The sequence below is a fragment of the Euprymna scolopes genome, chromosome 45 (assembly GCF_053919585.1).
Source record: "Euprymna scolopes isolate OS-2025 chromosome 45, ASM5391958v1, whole genome shotgun sequence".
Taxonomy (NCBI): Eukaryota; Metazoa; Mollusca; class Cephalopoda; order Sepiida; family Sepiolidae; genus Euprymna; species Euprymna scolopes.
In genome coordinates this window covers 47,915,633-47,931,733 of record NC_136526.1, presented here as the reverse complement: position 1 = coordinate 47,931,733, position 16,101 = coordinate 47,915,633, and the positions used below count along the sequence as shown (strand labels likewise).

The following is a 16,101-nucleotide window of genomic DNA, read 5'->3' as shown; positions in this document are numbered from 1 at the left end:
ACTAGATTTGAGTTTGGACTAAATTCCACACAGAAAATAATGGCAACAGTCCGTCTTGACAAAACATGATCCAATGAAAAGAGACACCTGATCTTATATCGATGCTGTACCGGTGGACGAAAGAGAGGTGACTGGGGAAAGGGTGAGAGATCATGTCAACATATGTGGCTGACAGCTAAATCATCAGAGTCGTCCTTAGGAAATGGAATGGCTCTGGGATTGAAATTACAGCAGAATAGAACAGGAAATTTGATGTTTAGACGAGGAAATAAGATTGTTAAAGTTAAGGATGGCCTAACCAAACAATATATTTTCTCAGTGTGTGGAAGATTAGTTGCTCATTACTCTGAGGTCGGATGGTTGCAGACTGCATGCAGCTTTATTAAAAGGCATACTGGTGCAGACCGATGGAAAGATGCAATTGACCAAGAGGTGCTATGCATGATACAAGAGGTCAATGGTAAAGTTTAAAGAGTAAACCCTGTAAAGGGAGAATGGCATATAAAAAAGCTCAGAAGGAGTAACATGAAGTGCTGCTATAAGCCTTGTGTTAAGAGCTTTGTTAGAAATAGAACGATTAACTTCTGAAGATGCTGCTTGGTTACGAAAAAAGAATGATAGTTCACACATCAATGTTGCAGAGCTCGATGCCATGATGAAGGGCTTCAATTTGGCATTGAAGTAGGGGCTACAGATGTGGCACTATTTCTCAGTGCCACGATTTCTAACACACTCTACGGCATGGCCGAGTGGTGATTTTGCCATGAGAGTAGAGATACAAATAAATGCATTTCCATAATTCCCTTTCTAGCTCTGTCTCTTTCTACACAGACCATCATGAGGTGAGCACGCATAATTCTGCCTCTCCGTATGGGGGGGGGGCACCCCCACCCTCAATACTAGTTAGGCTAGTTAGTTTAGTTTTGAAGATATGTAAATTGTAAAAGTTTTTGTAATATATATTGTATCCATAATGTAAAATAAAATAGTTATATTTCATATATATTACAATTGTGTCACGTGTCGTTTTTTTTTTGTCTGCCATAAATGCCTTCATTGAAACAACGAAGCGGTCCGGAGGATGAAGAAAGAAAATTCCAACCAGAATGCCACCAGGGTGAAGAAGTCATCTTGGGAGAAGAAGGAGCCACACAGCACATCCAACATTTCAGGTATGCTTTTTCTTCTTACACAGACCCTAATGACTTTACGTCTTCTGGAGACCACTTCTTAGACATTTAGTATAACATGTGAAGCCAGTCACACCGCAGTGACCGGCTGATACTGGATGTACGATGTGGCTGACAGCTAAACCATCAGAGTCGTTAGGAAATGGAATGGCTCTGCAATTGAAATTACAGTGGAATAAGGCAGAAAAGTTGATGTTTAAACAAGGAAATGAGATCTTTGGACTTAAAGATGGCCTAACCAAATAATAATTTTCTTGGTGTGTAGGAGATTAGTTGTTTATTACCCTTTGGTCGGATTTTTGTGGACTGCATGTAGCTTTATTAAAAGGCAGACTGGTGCAGACCGATTGAAGGATGCAATTAACCAACAGGTACTACACATGGTACAAGAGGTCATTATAGAAGTGAATAGAGTAGACCTTGTAAAAGGGAGAATTGCATATAAAAAGGAGCTCAAAAAGAGTACTATGGAGTTAGAAATAGGAGTAACTGAAAGGAGTACTATGGAGTTAGAAATAGGAGTAACTGAAAGGAGTACTATGGAGTTAGAAATAGGAGTAACTGAAAGGAGTACTATGGAGTTAGAAATAGGAGTAACTGAAAGGAGTACTATGGAGTTAGAAATAGGAGTAACTGAAAGGAGTACTATGGAGTTAGAAATAGGAGTAACTGAAAGGAGTACTATGGAGTTAGAAATAGGAGTAACTGAAAGGAGTACTATGGAGTTAGAAATAGGAGCAACTGATGTAGATGCTGCTTGACTATGACAAAAGGATTATAGTGCTCACATCAGTGTCGTAGAGCTCGATGCTACAATGAAGGGCATCAAGTTGGTTTTGAAATGAGAGCTACAGACAGTGAATATATGATGAGACTCAGCAACAGTAGCATCATATATTGAAGCAATTAAGGCAGGAGATAAATGGATCAAGACAAAAGGGGCAGCTGAGATGCTTATCAAGCGTTGACTTGAATTACTTAGAGACCTGATCAAAGAATTCAGATTCAAGGTAACCGTCATGTTCATTCTCTCACAGAAAAACAAAGCAGATGCAGTTACCATAGTGAAGGCCTTGCTATGAGAAGATTTGAAGAATCTGCATAATATGCAAGAAAAGTGAATCCTAACATCAAAAGGAGGTGATGCAGCAATATCGAGAATGTCAATCCATTGGTCCTGCACCATCCAGGCATGAAAAAGGGAAACTGCATGCGACGTAAAATTGGTAGCGATTGGCTATTGATATCACGCATTACCAACATGAATCAAATTTAACTATGATGGACTGGAAAAGTAGAAATATGGAAATAAATTAGAGCTAAATCAGTAAAAGAGATAAAAAAAAACAGTTGCTGAAGAGATGTTCATGGAAAGTGACACAGAGGAAGTGGTTCTGGTGGATAATTGTATGCCCTTCCACTCAGAAACATTTGGAGCACTGTGAGAAGTAAGGAATAAGGTAATATTTTAGATTTGCATACAACCCATGACGAAATGGAATCAGCGAGAGGCACCATCAAACTATAATAGCTGTGACAGCAAGAATCTTGTAGCAGTTACAGAGAACTATTTTCTCTGGTTACTCAATGCCACAGGCTGACTTATTACCAAACAGGGCACATTTATTCATCTGCTCACTAAAGTCATGAGGGAATGTCAGTCAGTCAGGACCGGACCTTCAGCCAAGCAACACCTCTTCTCTCGTCCCCTGTCCACTGAAAAAAAGTGAATGTATGTGTCTTGGAAAAATAAAATAAGAAACAACACAATATATATATATATATATATATATATATATATATATATATATATATATATATTAGTGATGGGACGATTCCAATATTTTCCCGATTACGATACAATTACCGATTTCGTACTAAATTCCCAATTCCGATGCAATTATCGATTTCGATTCCGATTCTTTATAAATTTCTAAATATTTCAATATAGTTTATTTAATTGGAATTCATTACTGAGATGAGTATTATTTATTAATTTAGTTATATTCAGGCTATTATCCTGCAATTAGGAGATTCGGAGTTCCTATCCCGTCGCGGTTACCACCTGACGAAGGCCAGAGGAATAGTTGGCCGAAACATCGTGAAACAACAACTAAGAAAGATGAGGATAATAGTCCTAAAATAAATAAATTATTAAGATATAGATTTGTTAATTGTTTTTCTAATTACCGCAAAAGCTCATGTTAAATGTGCGCATATTTTCGCAGACGTAAAAATACACTTGTGGGGTTGAATTTATAGATTTTAGTTTTACTTGTAGTGTAACATCAATAAATATTTATTATTTTATTATTAGTGCCGAGAGTGGAAAAGTTTGCTTGTGGAAAGTGACACAGAGGAAGTGGTTCTGGTGGATAATTGTATGCCCTTCCGCTCAGAAACATTTGGAGCACTGTGAGAAGTAAGGCATAAGGTAATATTTTAGATTTGCATACAACCCATGACGAAATGAAATCAGCGAGAGGCACCATCAAACTATAATAGCTGTGACAGTAAGAATCTTGTAGCAGTTTGTTGTGGTTGCAAGGTTGCACAATAATTAGTAAGGAAATACAATGAAGACGCAAACAACAAGATAACGCAATAATAAGTGTATTAAAGAAAAGGTATATTTACAATATGTACAAATGACGGTGTCGAGTCAGAGAGTCTTGGTGGGAGGATATGTACGCTCTTCGGCGTCACTTCTGGTTGCATTTGAGTAAGACACACCAAGGCCAACCTAGGCTTGCCATTTATAGTGTTATGTTATTCGCATATGCAAATAAGTGGTTGCCACCACAACACAGTTACAGAGAACTATTTTCTCTGGTTATTCAATGCCCCCCTCTGAGTTCTTCGGCCACAAGCTTGACCTATCACCTAACAGGGCGCATTTATTCATCTGCTCACTAAAAAGTCATGAGGGAATGTCAGTCAGTCAGGACCGGACCTTCAGCCAAGCAACACCTCTTCTCTCGTCCCCTGTCCACTGGACATCTTGCCTTAACATCGAGGGCCTTCACTGGAGACAACTTCTATTAGCAGAGGACGACAGAGTAGTGATTAATCAACGACAACCTCAAAAAGAACCGTCGGTTCCTTCTTCCTTTTTTGCAGTCCGACCTGCCAGTTGCTGCTACCAATAAATATTCTAAGATTTTATTGTTAAAAAGACGTTTGGTGTTCTTTTGTGTTGTGTTCTTTAAATATATTTTATTAGGAAGGGAAAACCATTATCTTTCCTAAAATCTAAATCGGTTTCTTGGTATAACATGGCATCAAAGACTGGCCAAGATGCAGTGTTAGTGCCACATCCATTGTTTTTTATGTACAAATGGCAACATCCACTGAATATAATCAAGCAAGCGAAGGTAACAGTGGGCGAGGAGTGGGTAAAATCACTAATTCTCACTGTATGTCCTGAAGTACTCTCCAATAACAAAGTGACAATTGATGAAATGTCATTTCACATTTTAGACATATGGAAAACTTTCTTACTAGCAGAAGAGGAAGTCGAAGAAGTCCCTGTAAACGAAGATGCTCGGCTTGAATGATGGAATATGAGACCAATTATTGATCTTAAAAATCAAATGGGTGTGTGATTATAAAATGGTACAAACCTGTTTTTGTTCAGTGTTCGCTGGCAGACAAAAAGAATGAAGAACAAATACTTCTCTTCATATGCTTGCGACCTTGTAGCCAAACGAAATGCTTCTGTAAGCCAGACTTTTCAGAGACTCAGTCAGTTTTTAGTTAGATGTTGGAGTAGTAAGTATCGAATTTGAATGTTGGAGTAGCAAATATCTGACAGCAGTATATAAAGTTTGGAGCAGTTGGATTTAACCACACTAGATTTTTTATCGGCTCTGTAAGGACAAGGTCAATTACTTTTAACTTTATCCAAAGTCCACTAGAACTCTCAAGTACATCATCGCTCATTCTCAATAAAATGCCGCCAGCTCTTGCTCTTTGGATGGGCTTTCTAGATTTTTTTTTTTCCAATAATATTCTTGTACCATATTTTTTTTTTTTTTTTCCTTTCACTTTGTTTTATTAGCTTTTGCTTTTTAGTCTTTTATCAAGAGCTGCTATCCATGGTGGGTAGGCATGAGCCCCAATTGTTTGCCTGGATTCAAAGGTAAATGGTAATATTTTTCTGGCTGTCCTTGTAGCATACTAATATGCTGATGATCTCTTAAAATGAACCCGAGGGATAACTAAAGGTCTCTACAGAGGTAGGTTACTCTGGAAATCAATTTCTTAAAGCAATGTCAGCAGATATTAACCCAGATATTATGAATCTATTATTGGCAATTAAATATTAGCAATTATTTTTTTTAAGCAAAATTAATTTGCTTTGAACTAATAATGAATACCTATTATATTGACTCGTTTGTGTATTCTCAATAAAATTAAAATTAAAAAGATATTTATGTAATGTTTTTCTGTTAATTTATTTCAATTTACAGAACTTGTATTCAAAGAATCCTCAAGACTTAGGGGAGATTCGACTGTTGCATTAGTAATTTTTACTATTGATTTATTTTTGAAAACCAATCACATGCTTGCCTTTGCATAAAACCATATGTATGTACATGAATGATTTAAATATGTTTATACTTCATTTGCAAACGAGTTATCCTCATCAGAATTGTTAAATTTTATTTATTTGCACGTTTTTAAAGATATACAGAAAAAGAAAAAAAAAATTAGTTGAAATGAGAACACCCATTATATTCTTTAATTTAAAATAATACTTATCCCCTCTTGTAATAGGTCCTGAACTATCATCCAAGCTTCACCCATCAAGGTAATGTAGCATCCTTCTGCCTGTTCTACAAATACTTTAACAGCGAATGTTCCAACGAACTACAAGCACTTGTACTTACATAAATACACCCGACAAATCCTACAAGTAGTAAAATTCCACCCTTTCACGGTAGAGATCCCTAGATCCAGTAGTTTCTTCCCCAGAATTGCTAGACTTTGGAATTCCCTTCTAGGTTCCTGCTTCCCCAACTGTACTGACATGCAGAAGTTCAAGTGTAATGTGAACCGACATCTTGCTGCCCAACTCCCCATCTAGTACCCCTGTAGCCTGTGTCCCTAATAGTAGCCCCCTACAACAAAGTGGCAATGTGCCTTGTTTGGGGTGAAAATGTAATTAAAAAAAAAAGTGATTATTTTTTAAATGCTTCATCAAACACTTTTTCCTACATGCAGAGTGGCAGAGAATGAGATTTTTAGTGCCTGGAGAAAAGTTGAAGAATATATTTTTTCGGGTTTCTGTGCTTTGTTTTGGTTGGCCTGTTTCGCTTAATCACATCCCTTTTTACTTACTTTTGCACATTTTTACTCACAAGCCCATCTGAACTCTTTTACTTCCTATATGAACTCAGTGTTTTCTGCTTTGATTGGAACCAAGTCCTCTTTTATATAACCTTAAGGATATGTTTTATAGGATAATTTTATCATATGGTTTTACATATATATTTATCCACAGACAGACAGACTGTTTCACTGTATCATAGCTTTCCAGTGCAGCTAGACTAGTATTACGTTAAACTAGGATTGAAACTCTGCTTAGGTAACAGCCAGCACTTCTAACCATTACACTATTTGGCTGCTGCTAAGATGAGTATCTGAAATTACAATGATCAAACATTGTCCAAACACCTAACCTCTATTTGACTATACAAATAACATTGCTTATATACTAGCGGCAGTTTATTATTTTACTCCCCAAATGCTCAACCCAAGATAGGAAGTATATATTATTTAATTGGTTGTTTTTGTTTTACAGCATATCAACCTTTTTCAGGTTATTTAATGCCGAATCTAGTTATTTTGAGGAACGATTTTTAAGGGAGTGTATATTTTTTTTTAAAGTCAGATTCTATTTAACCCATAGTTGGGACCCTAACAGGTACTACCACTCCGGGTCAGAGTGGACCTGGGAGCAATGGCAATTAAAGGGTGGCTCCACACTCCCTAAGGGCCGCAAGGTGGGGCCTCACCATCGGATATCGTTTTAGGTCATATCCAGGACCTATTTAATTGGAATTATTTATTAATTTAATTTTATTTTTTTTGCAGACTATTTATTATCTTTGTCTTTTCTTAGTTGTTTCACGACGTTTCGGCCAACTATTCTTCTGGCCTTTGTCAGGTGGTAACCACGACAAGATAGGAACGCAGTCAGGTGATTCAGAGTTTCTATCCTGTCATGGTTACCACCTGACAAAGGCCAGAGGAATAGTTGGCCGAAACGTCGTGAAACAACTAAGAAAAAATGAGGATAATGATCCGCAATAAATAAAATAAAACACAAGATAGAGAGTATTTATATAATCATTCATAAACCATGGATCATAAGTGATCAACTAATGTGCTCGTTTTTGCTTAAAGGTAGGAGGATTTTTGAATCTCAGCTAGAATTTCATTGGATGTTTTGTTGAATTGGCACACATAGAGATGTGATAACAATAAAATATCTTTATTTGTGCAGCAGACCATGGCTGTGTTATAGAATAACACGAGCGTATGGAAGCAAGGAGAACAAACGAAGTAATTCAGTTTAAACCTTTATTGAGGGTCAAGGTGAATAGGTATATATCTTCAATCAGAGCCGGAACGGTCAGCTGGGCGTTAGGAAGGCCGGAATAGGGATCCAGGTGTTAGAGAGGTTGGAGTCTTGGCCTGATCAGGGGCCTAGATGCTGGTACGGTCTAGGGATGACGACCGGGACTGGAATAGGAGGAGTATCGCCACCGCTGTTGCGACTAAGGAGGAGTCGCTGGGACAAGTTGGGGTTCGCTGGTGGTATTCCTCAAGGAACAAGAAACAGTGATAGGTGATTAGGCACTTTTGAATCAACTCCTGTCGCCGAGAGGGGAGCTGCCGCTGCTGCTGCTGGAAAGGGTTGAGGGGAATGGCTGTGGCTGCTGCTGCTGCAAAGAGTTGAGGGGAACAGCTGTGGCTGCTGCTGCTGGAAAGAGCTGAAGGGAACTGGCGTGACTGCTGCTGCTGCTGATACCGTTAGCGAGGTGATCTGCTCTGGTCGGCAATCTGCTGGTAACTGCCTTTTTTTTTCTGACGATCGGCTTATTTATACAGCAAGTGCAGGCATAGTAAGAAGCATAGCGGCTCCAGAGTCAAAATGGCCGTCGTATTTTTTGTTTGTGCTAGTTTTTTGTAATTAACCACACATCGGGGATTCGCTTATTTGGAGGTATATTAAATTGTATATATCTAATCAAAGCTGTAAACATTGCGAATCAGTTTATGTAGGAATAACGTCGCGACCACACTCCGTGACCTAAATATTTGTGTTTGAAGTAAATGTGAGAGGGGTTGTCAGGTGTATTATTAATATTTCCACTCCTAATTTAGTTGACGCCGTTAATGTGTTTCCTGCCCGGAGGATTTGCGGGTTATTCTGTTGATGTGGGTGTGGGAGTGGATGTGTTTTGACACCTCGATGTGTATTTAATACGGCTCTGAACATTTTGCCGACAAACAATATTTGTCTCTGCGCCGCCATTGTTGTTCCATCATTCCTCTTCGTTCCGTGCTTCGTTTATATAACTGTGTGGGGATCTTGCGATATAACAGCTGGAATTTTAGGTTTCTTAGATTCTATTTATAATCTCTACATATTGTGAAAAGATGGCGACAGGATCTTTTTATCAAAGCTTAAGGGTTGTCTCTGGTTAGCCTTCCTACCTTTTATACTGAGTGCAGGTCTGTTAGTTTGACGCCTTATTCATCTGTTAATACACGTTGAAGGGTTTTAGACGATGTTCACACTTTCTCTTCCAATCATTTAGTCATAGTGTAGTTTTCTTGCATGTTTTAATTTTCAGATCATTTTGGTTTGTGCGGATAGGGCATCCTACTGGATGACAGAGAGTCATCCAGTATTCCATTTACTCCAACCAAAAAATCTTTTTAAAATTCTAACCGTTCCTTTGGGTGTAATGGCTTGTATTTCTCTTGCACTTGGTTCACTGGGTATGTTCGACTGGTAGTTTTTGAAATTCTTTTTTTTTTTACAAGTCTAGTTGCTTCGGTAATTGCAGGAATGATGGAGATTTTCTCATGGTTCCGGTTTCTTTTCATATCGTACCAAAGGTTCTGGTATATTGTTATCTTCTCCCTATGAGCCCTGTTTAAGCCAGTATCATTAGCGACACTGACTTCAATTAGGGTTGCTACTTTCTCCCTCTTGTTGCTTATCACTATTTCAGACTTGACAGCTTCGTTTTCTAATTATGTAGCTGTATGAAGGCCATAATGGATGGTGCATAACTAATTTGCAACTGTGTTTTCCGGTATATGCTGCCACGATTTGCTGCTACACTGGATATTCAGCATTTTATAGATTTTCTAGTGGAGATATTTGTCCCTTTGTTTTATTTTACTTCAGTCGAGGTTCTCAGAAATCAAGGGGCCCACAACCAGGGGCTAACACTTGAACTCTATATGAAATACATAGATATTCGAATGTTCCATTTAAGTTCTTTATCTCTCAAGCACTGAGTTAGTAAAGAATTGAGAACATAATTTTCCTCTCCCCAATTAACCATTTTTATACGTTGTAGTATATCTTTCATGTTGGTCTCTTGGTCTTACTGGATTCCAGGACAAGAATTTATCTAGTCTGGTGAAGTATCCAGCTTTGTGCTATTACTTGAGGTAATATCACTTGGAGAAGGTGCACCATTCCTCAGAAAAGCTGTGGAGTAGCCATAGTGAGGAGATCTTATTTGGGTTGTGAATACGAAATGTGATTTTGAATATTTGGTCAGGGTTTACTTCTATGGAAAAGTATCCTCATGCCAGATTGTTCTGATAAACCCCTGTACAGAGAGACCTTAGACACCCGAGGATAGTGTCTAGTAGGCATTCAAGTTCTCTCCTTTGCGGTATGAGTTTGAATATGTTGATTTAAATTCCCTTTCGTTGGAAATGATTTGGTGCATATTTCACAAGAATATGGCTAGTCTCTTTTTTTTCTTTTTAACTTTTTTTTTACTTTTGTTAGTTTTTAGAGATCAAGGTGCTCCCCAGGGGCTAACATTTGATTCTATTTCAGTTTAACTTTATATCCGAGGGCTCTTTTAAGAATAGATGCTGTTCCCTTTATGGTTGCTATCTGTATTTCCTTACAGCTTGGTCTTCCAGGGATTGCTTCTAAGTATTTGTGAAGGTTCTTTTTTATTAGGCCAGTTGTTCCTGTCACAACCGGTATAATGTTTATTTCTTTCAGAGACCATGTCGTTTTTAGATCATTTTTTAGGTCCTGATATTTTGTTATCTTTTCCCATTCAGCTCTATTAAGGCCAAAGTCATTTGGAACTGTTACATCAATAATGAGTGCAGTTTTTTCGGGCTTGTTCCATATTATAATAACTGGTTTGATGACCTTGTCTTTTATGTAGCTGCCTGCCTGTATGTCTTTGTCGTAGAACACTGTCACTTTTCCATTTGAGGTTATCAGTGGTGGTTCATGCTCCCCGATGTTCAACGACCTGTCTTGTTGCAGAACGCATCATGTAAGAAAATACTACTGAAGGCATTGAAATGGCATAGAATAGTCCCAGAGTTCAGGGATTCATACCATGCAAACGGTAAATTTGTAACGGGTTTGATTATCTGATTCGTTGTCAGCGACTTCAAATACTTCTAAAAAATCGAATTAGTGTGGTCGGGGTTCGGTTGTTGCACAAGGTAACATTTACCTTTTTTTATTTACACTTCTTTAGTTTTTTGGCTTCTCTGCACAATTCACAAAATACCAATTATTTTGAAAATTAATACTGACTCCTCATCGAATAATGAAATAAAAATGATAATTAAGTGACGTTTTAGCCACTTAACTATATATCGGGTGGAACGATAAAATTGGTGCCCTAGAAAAGATGACACTATTCCATTTCCATTTGATGCAAGCCGGTTTTTTCTTTTTTTTTTTTTTTTTTACACAGACCATCTACTTATTTGCCAGTTGTGTACAAATCCCAAGAGCAATACGAGTCTTCTATTATGTCTGAAAGTGATAAAATGTTCAATGAGCAAGATCAGAGATGCGTCACTGTACAACTCATGCTCTCTACCAATGTTATGAAAACAGAATTATTGTCAGCACCCTAAAAATGCAAATCTTGATGCTTGAGGGCATAGCTCAATGAAGTTTCTGGCCACAGTTATGGTCTTTGGTGTGATTTCAAGGGAGGACCACATCATGCCACCTAACATCTTCGAAGTTGGCTTGAATGTCAACACCAAAGTATACTTGGACGTGCTGAAGAGTGTGACGTGCAATCAGGTGGCCACTGGCAGACCCTGGGTGTGGTAGTAGGAGTTGGCGCTGACCTACTCGTTAAAAGAGACCCAGGTTTGACTTCAGAAAAGGTGCTAAGACTTTGTACCCTTCTCTCACTGGGCTCTCCTCCTCCCCCGACCAGTACCTGTTGGACTACTTTGCTTGCTTATATCTTAAGAACGTCATCAACGTGACGTTCCACAACACCAAAGCCAGCCTGATCATTGAGTATTCGCCAAACTCCAATCAGCACTTTTGGAAAAGACATGCTCCAAGTTCCTGACTCATATTGAGGCAGTGATGAAGCTGAAGTGTTGTATAGTAAGTGAGATATTGTTCTTATAACAGGATCAGATAAGGTTATTTTGTTTATTTAACCTAGCTAAATTATGTAAACATCCTCAGCTAAAACCCATTGCTACACTTTCTTCTATAAACAATAAATAACTTCCAATATAAACTATTTCTTACAATATCACTGGATAGATAGATAGACAGATAGACAGATAGACAGAAAGATAGATAGACAGAAAGATAGATAGACCGAAAGATAGATAGATAGATAGATAAATGGATGGACAGATAGATAGACAGATAGATAGATAGATAGATAGACAGGTAGATAGACAAATAGATAGATAGACAGATAGATAGACAGATAAATAGATAGATAGACAGATAGATAAATAGATAGATAGATAGATAGATAGATAAATAGATAGATAGATAGACAGATAGATAAACAGATAGATAAATAGATAGATAGGTCGATAAAAACTAACTTAATTTTTAACAATGTTATTTTCTAACAGAAGTTCATTACATTGAATAGATGTCAGCTTTAATACATAATCAAGTTACTTGAATGGATGTTATTTTTAATAAAAATTTTACAATAAAGCTGTAGTGTTGTTTTTCTTGGGGGGGGGGCACAAATTTCTTGTTTTACTTTGTATTGATGTTGGCCTCACTGTAATACATGTTATTCCTGTTTAGGAATTTAATAAACAAAAATACTGTAAAACTTTAATGTAACTTGAAAACAAACCTTTGTGGGGGAATAGAAATTTAAGAGAAATTAAATTCCTCTGCCCCAAATAAAATAATAATAAAAAAAAAGAAATAAAAAACAATGACACCTTCTTCTCATTTAAAATGTGCCACATTTATTTTTCAACAAAATAACAAGATGAACAAGCAAAGTCCGATCAAGTTCTTGTGAAATCATTGAGGTTAGAATAATCAAATTAAGTGAAAGTCCTTTGTGGAAATAATAAGATCGGAAGGTGAAAGTCATTTGTGAAAATAATGTTCTTATTTCAAGGTTTTTGTTTTAACTGGCGAAGTTTACCTTATTTGAAGTCCCATGAGGAAAGTAGTCCGTTGTTAGTAATTCTTATAGAAAATGTACGGAATGGGTGCGTATGTGCATAAGTGTGTTTTTTTTGGGGGGGGGGATGCCTGCATGACGTGTGTAATTATGTCGGAATTTATCTTGCTTCCAGATAAATTTGATGCTAAAGTAACTAAGCTGAAAAAAAAGCATGAAACAAAAGAGGGGGGGGGGGTAAAGAATAAAATATAACTGTCTTGTTTTGAAACGAAGAAACTTTATTTACAATAAGTTGCAAATTTTTCCCTTTGCAGACATTATACTTAAACGCCAATGTAACATATAATGAAAAAATAACAACACTGCTGGTTCTTATGAAGAAGTTGTGAGTATCCACTAACGAATACAACAAGAATATACAAAATAGTAGTATCTCCCATTCACACTCGCATATGAAGTTAATTTCAGGAGCGTACTCACAATTGAAGGCCTGTTAGGCAAGTGTCTTTTTCCTTTTTTGTTTAAAGTTCTTTTAGAATTTTCCTTGCATGAAAACCGTAGACACACATGTATTACAGGACCAAGACCTCGTCGCTTGTCTGGAGAGGAAATTCCATAATACCTTGTCACGTAAAAGGTATTTTCTTTAAATTCTCTCCTCCTAAAATATGTGAAGAACCGTAGTCACATAAATAGTTTCCAGAAGCCTGTCTCGTCACAGCTGGGTATTAATTTCTTGCCGGGTTTACTTCTTTCAAGGAGGGCTCTTCAAAATTCCATTTTCAGCGCTGGGCAATGAACACGTTCACTCTCCACGACAGCAGAATTTCAAAAGGGACGAAATACGCGCTGAGCTTGTGACGTCATTACAGAGCTAGCATTTCTCTTTTCTCCAAATTAAAGGGAGTTTCGTACAAATCCAAAAATATACGAAACTAAAATCATAATGGATACAAAATACAAAAAATCATATATAAGAACCAGATAAACAATAATAAATGTAAACAGGGGGGATGCACCATTATGGGTACCAAAAAAATTCCAACAATTATGGTTTCGACAGATTTGAAAACGGCGATAGGATCAAAACAAGAGACATGTTCTTGTGTCAAGTTGGAGTGAAATAAAGAGGGGAAGAGAGGATGTTTTTTTGCATTTAAATACTTTTTGAATTGGATTCCAGCTCGAGATTGCTGCTGCTGATATTTGGTTTGGGAAAGCGATAAAAAACAATCTTCTAAAATTTCTCATTGGTCGATGTTGTCACATGGCATTGTCTTCAACTACTTCCGCCAGAAATATGTCCGTTTTGCTTTTGTTGTTGTGAGAAAAGCGTGTGAGCGTATTTGAAATTATGTCGTTGCTAGAAAAACTTACTTTTGTGAAAATGTGGGTGAATTAAAATCAATGAACGTTCGCTTATTTGCGCACGAGCGTGTGTGTGTGTGTGAGTGAGGGACAGCAGCACACCTTACTTTTGTAGGAATTTTTGACACCCCTAACACGAAACTGCGAATAAAATATAAAAATCTCGTAATTTCTCTTTTAAAAGTGGGTTATTTATTTTCTTTATGGATTATACTTCCAAAATACACTATTACAGTTGTTTTAAAAGTAATAGAATTTTTTTTTTTTTTAAACAGTAATGAATTTTCCGAACTCAATATTTTTCAATTTTTAAACTTTAAAAATCTATCAAAATTTTTCTATTGATTCTATTTTTACGATATTTTCAGGGTCAATGTGAAATTTTATGCTCTTTCCAATAAACCGAATATAATATTTTAGACAAACGTTTTTTTTTAATTCACGCCCCCCCATTTGTGTAAGTGTCACACATTTTCAAGTTTCTTTTAAAAAGTAAATAATTAATTTATGTTGAATAGTTTTATATATCACAAATTGAAGAGAAAAGGTCAATAAATAATATATTCAAATTTAAAACAAAAAAAAATCCGTTTTTTAGAAATTTACCTGTAAAGTCCGAAGTTTAAAACCTTTTTTTTTTTTTTTAAAAAACACATTTTTTTTTTGTTTCTTTTTTAATGAAACCTTGGTCCTTGCTCCTTTAATTGAAAAAAAAACATTAGGGCTTGAATTAAATTTTTCGAGGAGTTATAAGCTTGGAAAGACAGGGGGTCGAATAATTCACACCTCTCATTTTGAAATGTCTATTAAAAAGTAAATAATTAATTTATGTTGAATAGTTTTATATATCACAAATTGAAGAGAAAAGGTCAATAAATAATATATTCAAATTTAAAACAAAAAAAAATCCGTTTTTTAGAAATTTACCTGTAAAGTCCGAAGTTTAAAACCTTTTTTTTTTAAAAAAACACATTGTTTTTTTTGTTTTGTTTTTTTAATAAAACCTTGTTTTATCGTTATTTTCATGGCACGTGCTCGTCTGAACTCCAATCCCTGGTCCCCCCTCGCCAATCTTTCACGAAAAACACCCATCTAGCTGAATCCACTGTGAAAAATTTCCCCCACTCTATATCTGTGCCTAAATCAAAACGCAGATTCCATGAACAAAGCTTCTTTCTTAGAACTGCACGCCTGTGGAACTCTGTTCCGTCTGCCTGCTTCCCTCCGGACTATAACTTGGATTTCTTCAAGTCCAATGTTAACAAATTCCTAATGAACCGCCCCCTTACGTAAACACTTCAGAAAATCTCCTCACTAACTTAATGTACTTGCAATAACCCTTATCCCTGAGTGGCTTCCGGGCCTTGATAAGTGGTGATCACTGTGTAAAAAAAAAAAAAAAAAAAAAAAAAAAAACCTTGGTCCTTGCTCCTTTAATCGAAAAAAAAAAAATTAGGGCTTGAATTACATTTTTCGAGGAGGTATAAGCTTGGAAAGATGGGGTGGAATTATTCACTATTTTCACGAAATTTCATGAAATTTCTGATACACCTTACACCCCACCTCTATTTTGTCAGTCGCTATAATTTTCACACATAGGGTTTCCAGTGAGCCTCTTTTTGGAGAACTGGATTTCACTTCCACATTAAAAACGATCTTGTGTTATATTTGCTTTTCCACAAAAGCAAATAATTTACCTTCTTATATACGACGATTTACTTCCAATTTAACAACTTAAATGCTTTAAAATCCCATTCAATTTTCGAACTGTCACAAAGCAATTAATTGTTTAAATCGTTAAAAAAATAATAATATGACCGAGTTGTTTACGAAGAAACGAAATACATGCTGCTGGATTTCATTTCCTTATTAAATTATTT

At 36.5% G+C, this 16,101-nt stretch overlaps 1 protein-coding gene across 1 annotated transcript in view; it reads right to left on the bottom strand.

Moving 5' to 3' along the window:
- LOC145269544 (uncharacterized) overlaps nt 1-16,101 on the bottom strand; it is a 90,382-nt gene that overhangs the window by 30,569 nt on the left and 43,712 nt on the right. The gene's annotated exons all lie outside the window — the stretch shown is intronic.